Source organism: Malurus melanocephalus, unplaced genomic scaffold, assembly GCF_030028575.1.
Source record: "Malurus melanocephalus ecotype Western Australia unplaced genomic scaffold, MMel_1.1 scaffold_18, whole genome shotgun sequence".
NCBI lineage: Eukaryota > Metazoa > Chordata > Aves > Passeriformes > Maluridae > Malurus > Malurus melanocephalus.
The window spans coordinates 391,454-405,135 of NW_026623250.1; the positions used below are offsets into that span (position 1 = coordinate 391,454).

Below are 13,682 nucleotides of genomic sequence, written 5' to 3' on the forward strand. Positions count from 1 at the left end.
TTCTGATGCAAAGCACCACACCGGAAGCAAAGAGGAAGCATGCAGAAGAGTCAGACGAGATGCAGCAGAATGTAAGACTAGAGATTGTCACAGGCCTTCTAAATTATGACTCCTTTAAAGCAAAGGTAGTAACCTCATTATTATTGGTATTTTTCTTTTAATATTAGAAAGATGTATCAAAAACCACATGGAAGCATATTTTAATGCTCACAATAGCACATGTTTACCACAAAATTCATTCCTGTGTGTCATGTTTCTAACTCTGTCTGCCTTGGATTCATAGTTTTGGTGGAGGGGGCAGGACTGAGGAATTACAAAAAGAAAAATTAACCATGCTAAATGTCTACATGCAACCAAAAAGAAGCAAGGATGCTCAGTCAATCCAGTAAACAGTTTGGTCCAGACACTGACTATATCAGCAGGTTACATTCTACAGAACTGAAAGAAATATTTACAGGATGTGGTCTTAACCTTAAGATACTGCTGCTCAGCAAGCACTGCACGTGTTTTTGCAACAAAAAGTCAACTACCTGCCTATAAAGCAATGCTTTAAATACAAAAAAGGCTTGMGGGAATGACACTAAAGCACACAAAAGTATACAGATTATCATCCCCAACATGGCAAGTTCAAAAGTCATATACAATTACTTTATTTTAACCAAAGCAAAAACTCTTCTTAAATTCCAAAGTGACCAAGACAAGGAGGTGCTTTGTAAAGAAGCACAAATGACAGAAAGCCCCAGCTGTTCACTATATTAACTGTAATACTAATGTTAAAAAACTTTGGAAAATTGTTCAATGAATATTAAACTCTAATTCAAACCATAAATAGATACATTCAATAGATTTATAGAAAGTTTTATTTATATACACAACAGTGCCACTGATCTTTCACATGTGCCACTGTTCTAAAAACACACGTGAAGATACAATGCAGTTCAAGCTTCCTAAAGCATCAGAAAGCTGACACTTTATAGTAGGTGATGCCCACAACTTAGAGCAGAATGCAACCTATTTCCAATCTTGATGATAAAGGTGACTTGTCCCATATTATATAAGCTATTTTCTATTAACCTTCAGATGTTTGGATGGAAAGCAAGGCTAATAATTGGTATGGATGAAACCAGTCTGTACAGTGGACCTAGGTTTCTCATCTAAATTCCTCTTCTACAGCCCCTCCTACTAACTGATTAACTAAGAGCCACCCACACTATGCACCTTAAAAACAGAGTTAACAGTAAATCTTGATAGGAAGAAATAGAAACAGTATTTTTCATGAAAAAATATTCTTCCATGATACTGTCTTCTAGTTTGCTCCCAAGTGAACATTACCAAGGTCTCGGAGAACCTAAGGAGAAGGGACATAACCAGGAAGAAGCTACAAGAAAGGATGAAGCAAACCGTAATAGTCAATATGCTTTTARAAGTCACAACAGTCATATGTCATGGTTAATTAAACCACACAGTAAAATTAAGTTGCAAAGTTACTTTAAAAGAAACMAAACAACCAAAGATAAAAGAACAGAACTGTCTAATAAAGCAATATAAAATAGATATTTACAATGAAAAGCATAGAAAAATCTAAGAAAAAAATTTGGAACAGATGCCAAGGAAAGGGAAAAAAACCTGCAGATTCCAGAGCACCATATGTCTATTAAAACCAGAACTAACAAGCGCACTGATGGCAGTTTAAGTTGGTCAAAGAGTTGGAATGTAGTATATATATTATATAGTATAACTGTTGGAAGGACACCGCAATTTGCAACCTATACACGTTCCAAGTGGCAAAACTACAATTACAACAGTTATGGTCTCTTTTACATGTGAAGCTATTTATTCTTGAATTATTGTTTCAAATAAATCCATGCCTGCCACAGGTATGGAAGTATAACACCTGCCCTATCTTCTCTTTGGACCTCTCATTTCGTACACAAGACTGAAYAACAATTAGGATGTTATGTAAGGTAATTTACTAAAGTTAATTTTTAACTTTATTTCAAATCATAGTGATTGAAAAGAAAGAACAAGAGAAAAACAACATTCAGAAAGAACAAGCAAAATTGCTTTAACAAAGATACATACTTCTTCCTCTGGCTCAAAGACAGTAGAAAAATTAAGGCTTTCAATTTATTTCAGATAAGAAGACATTATGCAATACATTAGTTAGAAACTGATCAGATTAAATTACAGCTTTTAGAGGTACATGTATTTTTCTGTCTATGCAATTTTTACTGTCTTTGCCTTCCAACTAGGAGCAAAAAAAGTTAATACCACCTACTTTGCCAGAATATTCAAACAACAATAATATGCAACAAAATGCTTGGCCTTGGGCTTGTGTCTTTGTAATAATACAAYCCTGCAATATTTTGAGCTATTAGTTGTAAGTGTGCTTATTCTGTCTCTTGAGAACTTGCTTGAATTAGACATTGGGCAGCAGCAAATTCTTCACTGCTCATTTTARTTTTTATTAACCATGGTTTTCTACCTGTAGTATCAAGCAATTAYATACTTCTCTCACAGTGCTGTAAAGAAACATATACACCACAAGCCTTAAAAAAAAATAAAAAAATCAAACATACAAAGCAAAACAAAACCAAAAAACTCCAACGAACCAAAAAAACTAAATCACCCACCAAAAACCTTTAGACTATGTACAGGCCTAGATATCTAAGGAGGAAAACCTAATTATCTTTTTCCTATTCCTTCATCCCTATTGATAGACTCCTGGTTTCAACTTCCATCCACAGCATATGTAAAACAACAGAAAAATAGGGGATGGGGAAACAAACTATAGTGAAAATGCTAACCGTCTATGTCAGCAATTGGTATTTAATGCTATCCTCAATACAAAAAGTCCTATTTAAACCCTTAGCTCAGGAAATAAAATAGATTTGAAAAACATAATTACCACATGCTGTTTCACATGAATATGATATTTTTACTYGTTTGACATATGTTGCTTCCTGAATGGATTTAATGTATTTTGGCATTCCAGAACAAAACCGCTCTCAGTGTTTGGCACTTCATGTACAATGCAGCCAGGAAGCCACTCCTTAAGACTATGCAGCCATCTGCAGCAGATACCAAAGGTTTTTGACAAGCAAGCTGCACTGCTGTAAATATGCAGTATTTTAATCTAAAAGAAAAGTTCTCATCTATTAACCAGACACTGCACATAATTGGAAATAAATTCAGGTGATATGCAACACAGAAAAGGGCAGCACAGAAAACAAAAAGGAGGAAAAACAATTTAAAAAATAAAATATTTCCTATCAGAAGATTGCTTGTTACTTAATTATTTGCTGATTGAATTGTATGGTCTACACATAAGAAGAACCCCCAGCCCCTGATGCCCTGCCCTACATGCACTCCCCCTCAAAAATGCAATTGCCAGAACTCCTACCTAAAGCTAGGACCAATCAAACAACAGAGGTCACARGAACAAAGCAGGCCCAGAACATTTGATATACAAAGTAGGCAGATGTTGGGTACATGGGAGGGGAAGGAAGAATCCCACTCAAAACCTTCCAGGTGTTAACTGCCCAGAAAAACTGTTGCACCAAATCCAGACAGGTTACATAATTCAGTCTATGGTAACAGGAAGACAAATAGAACCACAYGTACAGATCAGAGTTCAAAAGAGCTACATGTAGATATGTATATTCATTTCCCATTTTGAATTTGGCAGATTTCAAAAAAATACATCATACCCAAAACCATACATAAATATGCACCCGAACACTTAAAAATATTATGCAGTGGCCTAATGGAAGTTAATTCTTAGAGAGAATATACACAGTACAAAGAATTTCCATTTTTAAAGAACTGGACTTCCTTCTTTAAAGAACACTTCCATCTCTCTCTTTTAAGTGTTATCCACCTCAATAAGTTAGTTTGGTTTTTACTCTGACGTGTTTAGTTTGAAATGCAATACCAAAACCAGAACCTTTTAGTCAGAATGCAGCTTTAAAAATACTTAAATATACCTTTTTCACTGCTACTATAAGGAGTAGCCACTATTAAAAAAAAAAAAAAAAAAAAAGCAAAAGTTAAAAAAAACTAAACAAAACAAAGGTTGTCTTTTCCAGAGTCTAAGCATCTTCTCCCTCTAATTATGCCACATGTTAGCTCAACATTGTTATCAGCAGTTTTATAAGTTACTGTTCTGGACATACAAAGGAACCCCTGAATCTACCTACTTCTGTTTATTGTTAATTTTACAACTGATACACAGATCCCAATACATCCAATTAGTCATTTGCAATGGTGATGGAGAAGAATTACTCCTCTGCATTGGCTGTGGCTCTAACTATAACACTCTTCACATCTTCCATGTGGATAAGCACCGTTATTCTTGTCATCCATTTACTCAGCTTTTCTCTCATAATGCACATTTGATTTTTGCCAACTTATAATCTCTTTTCACTCCCAACATAGTGATGAAACATTTAAGTTGTTATTTTTGTACTAAATTATTCTCTCCTTTGCTTAGTGTTTTGTTCCTCTAAATGAATGGATGATGATTAAAAAAAAGAGCGCTGTTATGTTATTTTTATTTTACTCTATCAGGCATTTTGCAGATCAGATAAGCAACTGATACAAAAAAAACCTAGCAGAAGGCTATTCCTGAATAGTTTCTAAAGTATTTTTGCCTCCTTAGATAGGGAAGAACAATAGTGTACCGTTTACAACAAAATTTTTACAAAGAACTTGGAATTTAGACAATTACATTTAAGTACACTTTCTCTTTAAAGTGCTAATTTCAGTAGGGATAGTAATTCACTCTCTGAAGCCAAAAACAAGTTTTTCACCTGACAGCAGATTTAAGTTGAACTGAAGAGTCTTCTTTCTCATCAAAATGTTAATTATAGCCTCAAAACTTAATTCAAAGTTGATTTAATAATAACCCAACTTAAAGTGTTACTTAACTTCTGACATCCTGTGCTTTTCAGCATGAGAAAAAAATAGASGTACAATACTACTTTGACACTACTGAAACAAAAAGTGGGACAGTGCCATGGTAATTTGCTAATAACACATCACCCTCTTTTCTAGAAACAGAAAAAAGTGACTGAAGAGCACAACACAGGAATTTCAGTGAATTTTATAGCTATGATTTCAAATAATCTAAATTGTCCAGTGCATACTTCAGACTTCTCAAAGATTAAAACCAAGTTAGTATAAAACTGGGGGAAATGAGTAACATTCTGATCTTGAGGGAAAGTTATTCCTCTGTAGATATTTCATACTCTGAAGCTGAAATTTAAAACTTGGTCAAGATTTAATACCAGTGGAATGACGTGCAAGTTACARATTTAAAATTAACAAATACATATTTAAACTCAGTGGAAATAAGCAGGGACTCACTCCACAGAGAGAAAGTACCATTTTAAAAAGGTTAAGGAACAATTTACTGTTTCTTGACTGGTTTGTTTATGCAAAGGAAGAAGCAAAGTAAGAAAGAGGATAGGAGAAAATATTGATTAAAGAYGTGATTCTCTTCCACTCTGGAAAATTTTCTTCTAACCTGCTCCACTAACAACGCCATAATCTTCCCCTTGACGTGTCACCAACCATTGGTGCAAAACCAATTCAGTAAATGATGTCATGAAAGACTACCGGACATTTGAAATCTTGACAATACATCTCTAACAGATCCCACAATTTCCCACAGAAACATATGCCTGCTTTATTTATTTTTTCTAGTAAGAACATTGCAAAACCACAGAGTRATGCCAGGATCCTCAGCAATTTTTCTGCTCACCCAAATAAATACAAGTGAAAGAGTAAATTAACCTCTTTTAAGTCTATTAAAAACTATTTTAAGTATATCTTACTTTTCTAGTACTTGTATTACTTATATTTTTGTTTAGTTAGATGAAATACCTGGTACCAGACCCAAAACCTTAACATCCAAATTAAGAATAAAACACTGGAAGAACAGGATTGTCTAATAACCACAGAAAGCCCACACCCTCACAGAACATTGCTCAGGAAAATAAAACTCTCTTAAAACACACAAATAAGATGCACTATAGTTAAAAAATATTACAGCAAAACAGTAAAGCTCTGAAGGTTTTTCCTTTTCCCATATCAAGCTTTCTAATCTTGTCCATCAGGATCAGAGCCAAATGCATTAACAAATTCTGAGTTCCAACTRATTTTTCCTCCCTCTCACATTCCGAGAAAGCTGGCTCAACATGTCTATTTCCACCCTTTATCACCTCTTCTTACTTAGAGCCCTTAATATTTGTTACCTTGTTTATAACAGTTTCCCAACACCCATAGGTAAACTAACAACAGTGACCTGACAAAAGTCACAAGTAAAACCGTTGGTTTGATCCAAACATTATTTTCTAGCACTGCACATTCAATTGCCTTTGCCTGCAACTCCAAGAACTCACTAATTACTTAGAATAAACCATCCTTTGCAAGTTTACTATAGCATAGGAGACTGAATAGGTATGAATCATAAGATAGATAGCATAAAGACTGAATAGGTATGGTCAAGAAGACATGAACTTTTGAATTTTCTCCCTCAGTGATGAACTTTATTGCCAATCCCCAAAATATATAGAGCACCTCAGAAATTAAATGACCAACAGAGCTCCAGGGTTAACACCACATATGATTATGTGACCAGAAGTAACCCAAAATGAGCATGTTCTCCTAAAAGGAGCTAACTACCAACCTCACATTCCAGGCCACCACARACTAACATGCCACAGCAAGCACACATACCAGCAGCAGGAGATCACTGAACATTATCTGCTGTCTGCACGTTCACCGATCCTCCTTCAAGTACACCTACCTCAAAGGCCAAAATGGAAACTAAGTAAATCAAACACCTAAATATTACACTCAAAAGCATAAGGATGGAAAGTGAGTATTTACAAAGCATTTAAATCATGAAGGATTTCAACTGCTGTGCTGACATACTTTTCCATTTAATTTTACTAAAAATACAGACCTCAATCTTGTAAATACTACTGCAGCCAAGCTTTTTGTTTTAACCATGAATGTTCATAAGAACATACAGATTTTTAAGCAAAATCTTTCCACAGACCAAAACCCCCCTGTAATTCACAATAATGATTGTTCTTCAAGACCCAGCATCAAATATAAAAATTAATCTTATCTTCATGGTTACCTGTAAGACAAAAGACYGCAGTAACTTGATCAAAGTGCTGACAATTGGGTTGATCTTCTAAACTATTATTTCTCCCCTCTGGGAGTGTAATGCCCAGAAGACAACAGCGACATGGGGAACAAGCAGCAGCTCTCAAACCTTAGCCGTCTATCAGCATCTTCCAAGCCAAGCCTGGAAACACTTTCCACCATTCCAACACTTACAATGATATCTACAGTCATTCTGGACAACCAAACCTGTGAATGACATTCAATCATTTGGCACTGCATTTCAGATGTTTCTGTAGAGGCAGTGATATGGCTCAAAGAACCTATGCCCTCTCTTCTGCTTCTTGAAACTCAGAAGTCTTAGAATACATGTATTGAAAAGCTCCAAGGACAAGGAGGGCAAGGGAGGCTGAAGAAATAACTTCTGCAATTGTACCAATCCAGCCCGCACATCATGGAACAGAGGACAAAGGAAAAACATGAAACTTTTCTTCCATAACTGTCTGGGAAGACAAAACCCTTTTTGCAGTTGCTACAGGAACATCTCACGCTGACTAGAGTGGAAAATTGGTGAGACGACTCCAAAGGCAACAGTAAAACTCAAAACATAGTACTTCAAAAACCAAGACGGTCCTTCTGCATCTACCTTTAACATAACAGCAGAACTTCAAACATTTTCAATTTATTTATTGGGATTGGAATTTTCCCCAGCAAGGAGAATAGAGCCCTGGCCACTTCACAGGAAAACACGACCCATTCCAAATTAAAACTTAAATTACATGTGTTTCCCTTGAAATCTGTAACTTCYACTAATACTTCAAACCAACTCTGAGCTTCTTCCATTCCTAAAGCTGGCCCCAGACAATTGACACAAGAAGCAAYCCTTGAGCACTATGAGCTCACAGCAAGACAACTATACCCCAACCTCTACAAACCATCTTATCTAACAAGACTGAGCCTTTAAAGCCTTGGTTACCTTTTGACATTTTTAAATACCAGGACCTCCACAGCAGCCAAGATTGTTCAGAGTGTCCTCAAACTCTGCCTAATTATTGCTGTTTGTTCCTACATGTAATGATCGCTTAGTATCTACAAATTCCTTCCAAGAACAGAAAGAAACTAACCTATTTTTTAATTTAAACTGAGACAAGACAGTTGCAATGCTAATGTTCCCCAMCATTTTGGTTTCATTTAGACAAAAGGAAGAATTTTTTTCAGCTTTATTTCTCAATTATGTGAAGTCACAATGTATTTTTTAAGGCTRCTGGCATTGCAACGTAGTGTTGAAATACCATGTTTCTGTATATCCTTTAGGGAAAGCGTAGAAAGTAGTAATTCAAATACCTGTACTGAAATTTAAGCATCAGAGAAACAAGTATCTTAAAAAAAAAACCTGGTAACTAAAGATGTTCCTTCAGATACATTGAAATTCAGGAGCAGGTYCCATCTGGGTCACCAAAACTACTACCAAAAATCTGTAAAAATAAAAAACTCCTTACCACCAATGTAGTATTAAGAAGCAGGCATTCCTTATTGAGCTGGATGCATGAGAGGATATCTCCTCCAAACTACCATGCATGCTGAATACAGAAAAAGCTCCTGTTTATATACTATATTTCAGATACATATTCATTGATTTCCTGGAACAAACATACATATTATAATAATTTCCCAAAAATCATTATTTTCCCTCCCCTTTACGCATGCGTTCTTCTGTCCTGGAGGTCTCTTTGGGGTCACTGACCACCAGGAACCACCAAAGACACAGCTGACTGCTTGGGAACTGGTATAAGTTGGCACAACTGGGCTGGTTGCTTTCCAGTTCTTCCCAAAGAATAAGCAGTTCCACAGGCCAGTGGTTTTTGAAGAATAAGCATTGTATTAGCCCACCAGGTGCAAACGATTTTTCATCTAACAACAATGAGGGCAAGACAGCAGAAAAAGACCAATTATCCCGAGATTACTATGTAAGAAAAATACTATTGATTCCAGCACAACAATAATAATTTCTTCCATTTTAATTAGACAGGAGATACATAAATCTCTCCCAAATAAGCATCCTTACTCTGAAATCTTACATTTTTAAGATTTGACTCACAATACCCAAACACTGTACTCTTAGTTCAACATGAAAGCTGTATTTCAGTGAAGTAACCTTTCTATAACAAAAAAAAATCCTTAAAAAAACCCCATAACCATAGTTAAATACAGTCTATTTACTACTCATACTAGCCACAATGTTTTCGTTCTGATGCAAAAAGTGTGTCCTCCACCACATTGTCCTACTTACTCAAAAGCTGACAAGGTAAAATAGCAATGTTTATAAATCTTCATTGTCCAGATAATCTTCATTTAACTATCCATCTCAAACGTCACCATAACATTTGCACGCTCACATAGGAATACAGTCTATATTTTCATAACCGTGTGAGTAACTCTTCCGTCAGCTCAGCTAGTAACTCATTTGGAAAAGGATAGATTTCTAATTCCTCCATGAGGATTAAATGTCAGGCATTTCTACAGCAGATCCTGTCGTTATTCTACAGGGAGAATCTGTCGAACATGTATCAACATTTGATCTTTTCATAACATTTTCCCTAAAAGATTTTCCTTCTTGCTTGGGTGCAGGAAGGACAAAAACAAAACAAGAACACAAAGGAGACAGACAGTGATTCATTACAGCCCTACAGGAAAGCCGAGTTGAAGAATTTGCTCTCATCCCCTTCTATTTCTAGAACTTACTGCTACCATGCGACACATAATGTATGTTACACATGTGCAAGCCTTTCCTTAGCTTTGATCTTCCAAGCATGGCTCTTAATGCCTGGGACTACAGACTCTAAACAGCAYTGAGAACAAGCCCTAGCACTGTTTTCTGAGATTACCAGCTTAATACAGTAAGCAACTATCAATCATATTTTCTCCACTAATATTCTCCATTTTATTTCTCTATTAATATTGTCTCCCTCGTCCATTCTATATGAACATGATGTGCACATTATACTCTACAGAACTTTATGTTTACATCAAGCATTATCTACTGTGCAGTTTATGCAAAAGACAGATCTAGTCATATTTTTACTAATACGATAGTCATCCTAATGATAATCACTTTCCACAGTATGCCATATGCTGCAACTTCTAGCTCTTTGATACATTCTTAAAATTAGGGATGTTTACTTGACCTTAATTTAATTCATGAGTAAGAACCAGCCAGGTCAAAAGAACATTTCCTCAAGCCATCAGCACATAGCTATAAAAGTGCCATTTCAAGCACATGAACTACCATGTGTAAGCTTCAAGAATTTTGTTCATGAGTATCAATGCCAGACTGATTTTCAGTCGAGAACATTGATCTCAAGAAAGAATACATCCCTTCATAACTCCTAAACTATGTTAATGACATGAATGGCATTCGATGATATAACCATGAGCTGTAAGCAGTACTGAATTACACTTTCATCATTAAAAAGGGCCTTATCCATAGCTACCATGGTGACAAAACACTAGCGTAAAAAGTTGTGCCTCCACTACAAGGAACTATTCTTCTACAGGGCATTGAAAAATATCAAGTGCATCAGGAGAAACACAAAAGGCCTGAAAAGAAACAAAATTGCCTTGATTACGAACATAGTGGTTTACAACTAAATTTGTCATGCACGGCTACAATTCCTCACCCTCCCCTCAAGAATCTCCAGTCATTATTGGGACTGAAACACTGCTGGGGAAAGGGATGGTTCTTTGTAAAAGGATTACTCTATTTAGACTTCATTGCTTTTCTGCCAAGCATAAGCCATATAAGGAAAGCAAAGTTCACTGCCATTTATTTTGCCCAGACCTTTCTGATGCCTAAGAATAACCCTTACTGCTGCCTGCAAAGGTAAGTCTATAAACTGCAAGACAAATAGTTTATTTGTTATCAGCCACTGAACCCGCTTTAGGCATTTATATGTTAACATTTTTCCATACAGTATATCATACAGTTATGGAGTTTCAATTATTTTTTCTTAAAACACTAGATTACTCCATGATGTAAAGAACTACATCTGTAGGAGTGTTAACAATTTTGCACAGAAATGACTGTATCTAACATTTCCAAATACCAATCCATGTCAGACAATGGCAAGACTGAAGCATACRCATCCTATCTGACCAACATGTTGCTTCTGAGTATGACAAATAGGAAYGAACACTCCACAGCTATGGCTTCTACCTCGTTTTTAGCGTTCACAATTTAAGAAACYCATTGCCTACATAAGAGCACTAATCTAAAATTGTCTCTTTGAAGCAGTGAAATAAACATGCGGTGAGCAATACTGCTTTCACTACATGTATCTAGTYAGTTGGTGCAACAAGCACCAGCAGTACAAAACCTTACACCAAAACTTCACATTTAGTTTCCCCTTCAACAGCTTCAAAAAGGAGTTATTTCAAAAATTAGAAAGGTGAAAGCGACCACCAAAACCAAACAAATCTACATTAACGGCTTCAATTGCGTGCACTTTAAAGAAGTCAGACAACTAGCTATCTGTTTTGGTTTTGTTTTTCACTTTGGTTTAAATGGAAGTTCTTCAGATAAACTTTGCAAGGATCAAAACACAGGACAGACCTCTGCTGTACAAGCCAAAAAACAACCAGCCCAACTCGTCACTTTGAGAACAGAGGGGGCAACGGGGAAGAAGATGGGTGACTGCAGCAATCGAGGGGAAAAAATGCAACATTTACAGAGGACCGACGAGGACTGACCGTATTTTTTTTTTTACAAAGAAACTCAACAGCAATCCCGAAGTTCAGTCAGACACTAACTGATATTCTAGAAAACAAGGCAGACACAAGCACAAAACCTCAAGATCTTTAGATTAAATAAAAGATATTACCTCCTCCAGGACTTTCTCATTTCCCGATAAGTTAATTATAATCGCAGGGTTACCAAACGTTTTGGAAGGAAAGGAGCTGAAGCAGCAGTTACGCAGTCAAGCAGCTTCAGCTCAGTACCTTCTCGGACCGAACAAAGAAACTTCTGTGTCCGATGAGATTAAAAACTTTCCGTCTCCCAGACTCTTTCCTTGCCTCCATGAAACCAGCGTCTTTACGTTTAGGCAAGGCGGGGAGAAACACAAAGAGCAGCTAAACTATCCAGGCCAAAGCGGAAAACAGAGAAAAAAAATAAAGGCCAAAAACAGGATATAAAACGAAGCGTGAACTCCTTGCTTTTTTCTCCACCCCCTTCCCAGAGGAAGGATTTTTCTGTTGGTTTTTGGTGGGGTTTTTTGGTTGTGTGGTTTTTTGTTTTTTGGTTTTTTTTTTTTGCTGCTGCTGTTGATTCCAAGCCTTCCCCATCAGCCTTCCCCATTTACCTTATCTGTCGGGGCGTCTAAACCAGATCCAGCAGGCTGGAGTTTCTTCCGACCCCAAGCAAATGCATTAAATCCAATCGGAGTTTTCTTCTCCTTAAGGGGGGAAGAAAGAATGTTACAGCTGTCGCCGAGGACGGGGGAGTTGGTGTGCACGGGGAGAAGGCAGCAGAGCAGCCCGGCTCCTCCCGGCCCCCGCCAGGGTCTGCCCCGCGGGCGGCCCCGCGTCGCGCCGGCCCCGCCCGGCGGCGACACCGCAGCGCCCCCCGCCACCCAGCGCGGCCCGGCCCCGGCCCCGGCCGCCCCCCGGCGCGATGGGCACCGCCGCTCCCCCCCGGCTCCGCACCCTGGGTCGCGCTGCCTGAGCGCGGCCGCCGCACACCCGCCCTGCCGCCACCGCCAAGCGTCGAAGGGAAGCGGGATGGCCGCCTGCCTCACCTGCCCGCCGCCGCCGCCCTAGCTCCCCGCCTCCTCTCGCACACTTCCCCCTTCTCCCGCCGCTTCAGCCTCCCGCCTCCCTCCCCGGCCTCAGCAGCGGGGGGCCCGGGGAGGCGGCGGAGCTGTGGGGAGGGGGAATGAACGCTCCGGGCAGACACGCGGCGGGGAGAAGAGGAGGTGGCCGCGGGCGAAGCCGCCGCGCCCCTGCTGCTGCCGGCGCCGCGCACCGCTGGCCAGGCGGGGGAGGCACTGCAGCGGCGCGGGGGGCGGAGCGGGACAGGGCCCGGGCCGGGACCTGGCGGAGGCGGGAGCGGGCAGGCGAGAGCAGGATCGGGCGGGAGCGGGCAGGCGCGGCGGGCGCGCCCGCACTGGCTGTGCCGGGCGGGAGGAGGGACGGGCGGACGGCGCCGGGCGGGGGGCCGAGCAGGGGGAAAGCCGTGAGGGACGGGCGCTGCGGCCAATGGGGCCCGGCGGGGGCGGGCTGTGCAGGAACGGGGCGCGGCGGGGCGGGGGGCGCTGGCGCGGGGTCGAGGCCGGCGCGGGCCCGGGGGAGGCGGGAGCGGCGGCGGGCGGGGGCTGTGTCTCGCCGCCGTGGAATGGCTCCTCCCGCCGCTGCCCGGCGTGGGGCCTGTCCTAGATTGTCTCCGGCAGGGSCGCGTCAGGCGCTCAGGCAAATGGAGTCCTGAATAATAGAAGTTTCCTCGTTAGCAGCTCAGCTTCCGAATTTAATGGTTGCACACCCCCTGTAGGAAG

At 39.7% G+C, this 13,682-nt stretch overlaps 1 protein-coding gene across 2 annotated transcripts in view; it reads right to left on the bottom strand.

Moving 5' to 3' along the window:
* ERBIN (erbb2 interacting protein) overlaps nucleotides 1-13,196 on the bottom strand; it is a 111,048-nt gene extending 97,852 nt beyond the window's left edge. Inside the window, exons 1-2 of one of the 2 annotated variants that reach the window (XM_057389618.1) lie at nucleotides 12,930-13,196; nucleotides 12,495-12,587 (exon numbers count right to left, since the gene is read on the bottom strand). The gene's annotated coding sequence lies outside the window, so the exon portion shown is untranslated. Of the gene's footprint in view, nucleotides 1-12,494; nucleotides 12,588-12,837; nucleotides 12,898-12,929 lie in introns of those variants that run through there. The other variant, XM_057389616.1, reaches the window with a different exon arrangement.
* Nucleotides 13,197-13,682: the final 486 nt, after the last annotated feature.